The following is a 6,979-nucleotide window of genomic DNA, read 5'->3' as shown; positions in this document are numbered from 1 at the left end:
ATTTCAATCTAAAATCTGATTTAAAATTCTGACATGGCGCAAGGACCAATGTCAGATGTTAGATTAAAAACCTGACTTGGTGTAAGGACCAATGTCAGATGTTAGATTAAAAACCTGACTTGGTGTAAGGACCAATGTCAGATGTTAGATTAAAAACCTGACTTGGTGTAAGGACCAATGTCAGATGTTAGATTAAAAACCTGATACCGGTTGTAAGGACCATTGTCAGATGTTAGATGTTAAAATCATAGGTTATATTTTAGATTAAAAACCTGACTTGGTGTAATATTTTAGGTCATCATAGTAGGGCAGATGACAGAAGTTCTTCGGTAGCACTGTCAGATGTGAAATCAGATATGACAGAACTGATGTATGCTGTCAGTTTGAGAATCATAGACATACGTCGTGGGGCATCATTTTTCCCAGCAATTCGTCAATTGTATGTTGTCAGTTTGAGAATCATAGACATACATCGTGGGGCATCATTTTTCCCAGCGATTCGTCAATTGTATGTTGTCAGTTTGAGAATTATAGACATACGTCGTGGGGCATCATTTTTCCCAGCGATTCGTCAATTATTGTATGTTGTCAGTTTGAGAATCATAGACATAACGTTAATATACGTCGTGGGGCATCATTTTTCCCAGCGATTCGTCAATTGTATGTTGTCAGTTTGAGAATCATAGACATACGTCGTGGGGCACGATCGCTGTCCTGGGCTTCCTCGCGTGCCGGGATTGGGCAACTCACGTGCAACGTCGCAACGTCAGGTCATATTCCAATTTCGTGCTCGTGAAATCGGGCGTTTGCTCATTTGCATTTTCGTGACGAGACAAATGCGACCGCAACCCTCTTCGAGGAAGGAATGAAAGACGGCCATGTTTAGCGCTATTTTGCTGGTGCTTTGCGCCTTTCTTATGCTGTGTTGGGTGACAGAAATCGAACTTTTCGGCCTGTACCTGGTACAGAGATACACCTGGGATGAGCTGTACCCTATCATATACCTGTGGGCTGAACGGTACGTAAAAAAGGGTCGTCCTTTGTCGGGAGGGGAGCCTTGTTTGTGTGCCCTTTCATCTTTGAAAATACCGCAATAATATTTTTTTTTACGTTTAGACACACAACAAAATGTTGACTTTGTACAGCATTATGTACATTCTCTTGGTTACTGGGAAAATGTTGATTTCGTGATTTATAGATATGTTTTCCATGCCAAAACCTGTAAAAAAAACAGTACAACTTTCTGATGACTTGTCAATATAGCCAAGGAGCTTTTATCAGTTATCTTTTGTTCTATTCACACGTGTGCATGATTTGCTTTTGTTTCGGGCTCACTGATCGAACAGTTGGATTGTTGTTGTTGGAATTCAAAGCTGGTTGTTGGCTTCTAAATGTTGTTCTTGGATCATGGCAACACTTGTAGATAACTTGTTGAAAGACACAAATGTATGCTCAGTTTAGTTATTGGACTCAATACGTAATATTAGCCACTGATATCATATCATTTCAAAGCAGATCTGTGTGAAAATTAAGGTCTTGTAATGGTGACATCGTGAGGGGTGATCGTTAAACCCGTTTGGGCCAGAATCTGAGTTAGAATGATGCCCTTTCAAGTTTCCTCACTTCACTCAGGTGAAAATGACTCAAATGAGTACCAAACTTCAACTGATGGACTTCCCTTGGATAGGGTGTAAAATGGAGGTCCTTTGTTTGAGGATAGCTATGCTTCTAGCACATCAAAGAACACTTTTCAAAAAGACTAGGGGTCCATCTTACAGTCTGATCTTAAACTACTTACTGTACCAAGGACGTTTTAACGTCCTTGAATATACTCACTCACTGTTCAAAACTGGAGTGTTATGCCTGAAGGCTTTTTACCGGGTATGCAGATAAAAGTGATGAATTAACATAACTGTTTGTTGTCCCCAACAGGCCTGAGGATCAGCGCCAGAGACGAGTTCGTCATTTCTGATATGCCCAGAAAAATCCACTGTGGAGGAACAATGTCCTTTCTGACAGAAAGTGAAGACCATTCTGATGCACCCAAAATCCATTGCAAAGTCCCCAATCTTGAGACCTTAACTTACCCAAGAGATATTGAAGTCCATCCCTACGCAAGTACTACATATACCAGTGAAGAAAGTGGCAACAACAGAGGACAACCTTTGCAGGTGAAGGAAGGTGCAAAGCAGCAACAAGACAACAAGTGGAACTGTGATTCTGATGAAGGACTGAAAGTTGATGTGCCTCCCTGCAAGGAATCGCCCTCCGTAGAAGACAATGTAGAAGACCCCCAGAGAAAAGTCACAGAAGTAGATAACTGTTGCACCAAGAAAACTTCATGTGACAGCTTCAGGATGGAAGAAGCACCACTGTACAACTGTATGTCCCAAGAACAGACAAGAAGACAAGTCAGACATAAAAAATTAACTGTTAAAGTAAGGGCCAAGCTAGTTCACCGCAATTTAGGTATAGTAGAGGGTGAAAAGAAGAGCAAATCAACAAAACTATGTGTAATACAAAGTCAGGAAAAGAAGATATGGATATTGTTTAACAATTATTTAAATGTGTACAGCTGCATGGTTTTGGCAAGTATATTACAACAACTGTGTATGTGCAGATTAAGTATTGAAAGGTGATAGATCTAAAGAAGTGTAAGAAAAATTCCAAATGTGATTCACTATGTTGCAGATAACACGGTAAAAGCACAAACCAGTAGAAAGATGGACGTGTGTTCAAAAACACACATAAGTAAGTTTAGGTTGCTTGTGCTAGGTAGATAGATTGAAACACAATCTTTTGTTGCCAAAGAAATTGTTGAGAACTAGCACTGTCAACTGTATCTTGATTCTTATGCTACCAATGGAATTGTTTTCTTTTTGTTTTTAAGGAAATTCAGATATTTCGTATCTGTTAAGTTTTTAGAGTTACCAGTATTCCATGGAAGCCAAGTGACTAGTTAAAAGTACAAGTAATTGTTGTTACAAATATCATCTTATGTATTATTATGCAAAGCCAGGCATGGAAAATGAGGTTCTCGTCATGTTGAAAAATATGTTTGCAGCCAAAACAGTTCCATATTACTCTAGAACTAGTAGTAGCAGTACAATGGGGAAGCATTCTCAGTGTTACTCGCTGTCAAAATTTCACCACAATGACCTTGAGGAGAATACCACTGCAAACAACAGTCAATAGCTGGTTATTGTAATGATGATGTCATGTAAATTTTGTAAATGTACAAAAATCTTGCTTGTGGTGCTGCCGCTGCTGCTCAAAGTATAGATGGCCAAAATTTATTTATTAGAAGTTTAAATATCTGATTAACCTGTGTAATAAAGTACAGTCAAAACTGCCCAAGATGACCACTCAGGGGACTGATAAGTGACAGGTGGTGACTGTAGACGATGGAAAAAATTATCTAAGGCACCACCAAAAAGTGGCCAGGTGGTCCTTCAGTAGAAGTGGTGTCTTGTTCAGATCTGACTGTACTGCTCTTGTGATTGGATATTTTCGAAAAGCATGAATGAAGTACTCTCCAAGCCCAGGCCTTAAAGTAAAGGTACGGCAGCGAGACATCAAGAAAACAGTACAAAATAGAAAGGCTGATAAAAACGTTTAAAAAAGCCTAACCTCTGCTTGGAGAGAATGAATGAAGGGTGCAGGTTACATTGTTGTTTTGCATTGTGAACAGAAGCTACCTGAAGAACAGGTCAGCTTGACCTTCAGTATTTATATATGTATGCCCCCTGGTGAGATAAATCAAGTGAAGCGTAGTGAGACTTGCTTGTAAGGCTACAGTCTGATGAACAGTGAGAATGGTACTGTAAAGCTTGAAACTGAAGCAGTGGTTTTATGTTGGGGTACGATGAAAAAGGGTGCTTTAATTCACATTGGAAACAAACCTGCTTACAGTATACGACTACTATGCGTCATTAAGAATACATATTTACAGTGTCATGAATTTGTGGTGGAGGTCACTGCAAAATAAAACCAATGCAAAAGTTTCAAAGATTTACAGTACAGTTTGTAAGTCTACGTGATTGGTGCATTGTACTTTATCTTTGACATAAACAACAGCCCTAGGCCATTGTAGAAAGAGCACTTTGTTGTCAAGTCTGTCCCCAAAAAAATATTTATGATCCCAACACTTTTGTTTATCTATTGTGAGAGCAAAATGCTAGTACATAACTTTATTTGTGTTTTGGTATATGAATTGATACCTACACCAAGGAGCTTTTATATCATAAAAGCTCCTTGCCTACACTAAGTATTGTGTGCTAACGTGTACATTGGATTTGATAATAATATGTCAGAAGTGAAATTGTTCTATATGAGTAAAACAAGAATGAATTTGGCCACTAGCAAAGTATTTACATGTATATTAAGTTAAATAAAAGATGACAACATCTATAGATATATTACTATAATCTACATACATAATTTACATAATTATCAAGTCATCTGGATAGTAAGTTCATCCTGAGAGGTTACTCCAGACATACATTTATTTATTGTCTACAGTCAAACCTGTCTATAGCGGCCACTCAAGGGACCGGACAAATTTGGCCACTATAGACAGGTGGCCTCTGTATAGAGGTGGCAACTTGTAGATAAAATACCCAAGGGACCGACAAAAAGTGGCCACTGTGGACAGGTGGCCCCTCTGTAGAGGTGGCCCCTAATACAGGTTTGACTGTAATTGAAATGTTATTTAAATGCATAAGTGATTCAAGTTGCAAACACAGTACATTGTGTATAATAAAAGATAAATTGTATTTGGTGGCTGTTGTTTATTGATATGTTGATTTGTTGGATATTGTTATTACATTTTACCTTCGGCAAGAAGGTTTAATACGTTTTCACTTGTGCTTGTGTGTGTGTGTCAGTGTATGTGGCTATAAATGCAATCAAGTCAACAACACAAGTATTTGCTCAATTTGGTACTTTTTCGTCATATTTCTCATCTCCAGCAGGTAAAAGTCTTACAAAATCAGTTGCAAACTAATGAGTACACAGATGCCATTCAATAAAATTTACTCAAGCTGTGGCATAGATGTTTGGGCTGTAAATCTCCAAGCAGATACCACAGTAGCATAAGATAGTACTAAAAGCTGTCAGCTGAGTGAAGTCGGCTAAGGAGTAGGAGTGTGTATGTTCCGGTGCCCGTCTGACTCCCTTTGGCCGGCTATACTCCTTTGCCAGCTTTTATACTACATCTTTGTATCTTATGTCACCGTAGGATCTGCTTGGAGATTGTGGACTGTAGCAAGCATGGGAACGAGTTTTGCAAAGGATTGTGGGATAAGATTGCTTCCAGACGACCCCTCGTGCGGCGGGCTGTTCGAAAATGGTGGCACACACATAACGGTACAACTAAACTCCATCTGAACAACGTTTTCTTCAGACAAGCTACAGAAGCCTAGGATTTAGGTACGGTACTGGGAAGTCATGTTTATATATTGACTGTTTTAGTGACTGTTTTGTTGTTGTTAAAGTTATTCACATTATGTCATATAAAGTTAATCTCGATGATGATTTCCTATAACCGCGGTTTGTCGAAACGAAACCGCTTTCTGACCCGCTTTCTAGAGTTTCTTGTGCTTCTTTTGTGTTTTCTAAATATATAGTTTCTGACAGTAACAGTCTCTGGGCGATAAACTATCACACTGTCACAACTGAGCTGTCATAGCGCCAGACAGAGAACAGCCGACCCAGTATGTTAGTTTGTTGTGACCTGGACATTTCTCGGCCTTGTGGCGCTGTCGGGGGTCCCAAAATCAAATATTTTGTTGCGGGCGCAGTGGGAAAATTGTACTTCAAATTTGAATATTTACTTTGCCTCGCTAGTCAAGTTTTGTAATTTGTTGTTCGCTTTACTGCGTAATTTGTTGTGAAACTGAATGGAAAGACATATCGCACCACTCTGGATGTCCCGCCGTGCGGGCTAGGGACGTACCAGTAATAATCGTATTGGAGGAGGGATGAGAAGAGTAGATGGGTTTTGTAAAAACAAAAGGTAGAAAAATTGGCTAATATTGTGCGGTTAAAACGTTTCCACGAGATGTGACATAGAATAAGTACTAGTATATAAAGACTGAGATGCTGCTCACAAAGCAAACAAGAGTTCACTTTTTATCAATACATTTGCAACCCTGTCTGAACCTTTCATGTACCATCCATAACAGGTGTGTTAGCTGGCCATGTTTTTCCATTGAAGAAAAGGAGGGTAAAATGGGACAAATGAAAAGTGCCCGTTCTTGTAAATCAAACAATCAAAGCTCAAGAAATCCAAGGAGAAACTAGATTTGCAAACAATTGCCCGAATGTCCCCCCTCATGTGCATTGTAGATCAGTAGATCTATTGGCCCTAGGAAAGCACATGTTTCTACCATTATCATTATGAAACTTTCTCTTCTTTTTGTCTGCTAAATTGCAATTCCACAGTAGCCTGAATACACATGTTTACTTTAATTTTAGGTAAAAAAAATGACACCCCAGATCCATGTATCATAAGCAAAGAAGGGCTATTCCACAAGTATTTTAATGTTGTCAAATTTTTTTACAACCAGAATAAGTTTTTAACACATATTTTCTTGATTCTTACAGAAAGTGTCAACTGTCAGCACCACCGTGCTACTGGAGTTCTGGAAATCTCTGGCTTGTTGGAGTTTAACTAACTGGTGATACAGGGCGTAACATCCATCATGTATCCAGGGAAGGAAAACCGTGGAAGCATACAGGAGATACAAATTACAGGCTCAAGCACAAATGTTTTGGCTGAGATGCACTCAAAAGAAAACACAATGTACAAGTCAGAATCCCCAATGCTGTATGATGTCAACAGTGACAAAGCTGAAGGAATATCTTTTGCCTGGCACACAGAGAGAGCCCTACAAACCCAACAACTTCTCATCTTGAACTGGCTGCTGGGTAAAGTTCTGCTGTAGAGTTGTTGGTTTGATGCTTTCTTGCAAAAGTG

The 6,979-nt window shown here is 39.2% G+C and overlaps 1 long non-coding RNA gene across 1 annotated transcript; it reads left to right on the top strand.

Annotated features, from left to right (window-relative positions):
* Nucleotides 1-817: 817 nt before the first annotated feature.
* LOC118416008 lies at nucleotides 818-4,130 on the top strand. Its single transcript, XR_004831181.1, has 2 exons — nucleotides 818-1,018; nucleotides 1,933-4,130. It is a non-coding gene; the product is annotated as an uncharacterized LOC118416008 (long non-coding RNA).
* Nucleotides 4,131-6,979: the final 2,849 nt, after the last annotated feature.

This window comes from Branchiostoma floridae, chromosome 5 (assembly GCF_000003815.2).
Source record: "Branchiostoma floridae strain S238N-H82 chromosome 5, Bfl_VNyyK, whole genome shotgun sequence".
NCBI classification, from domain to species: Eukaryota; Metazoa; Chordata; class Leptocardii; order Amphioxiformes; family Branchiostomatidae; genus Branchiostoma; species Branchiostoma floridae.
This window is presented reverse-complemented; position numbering and strand designations above follow the sequence as displayed.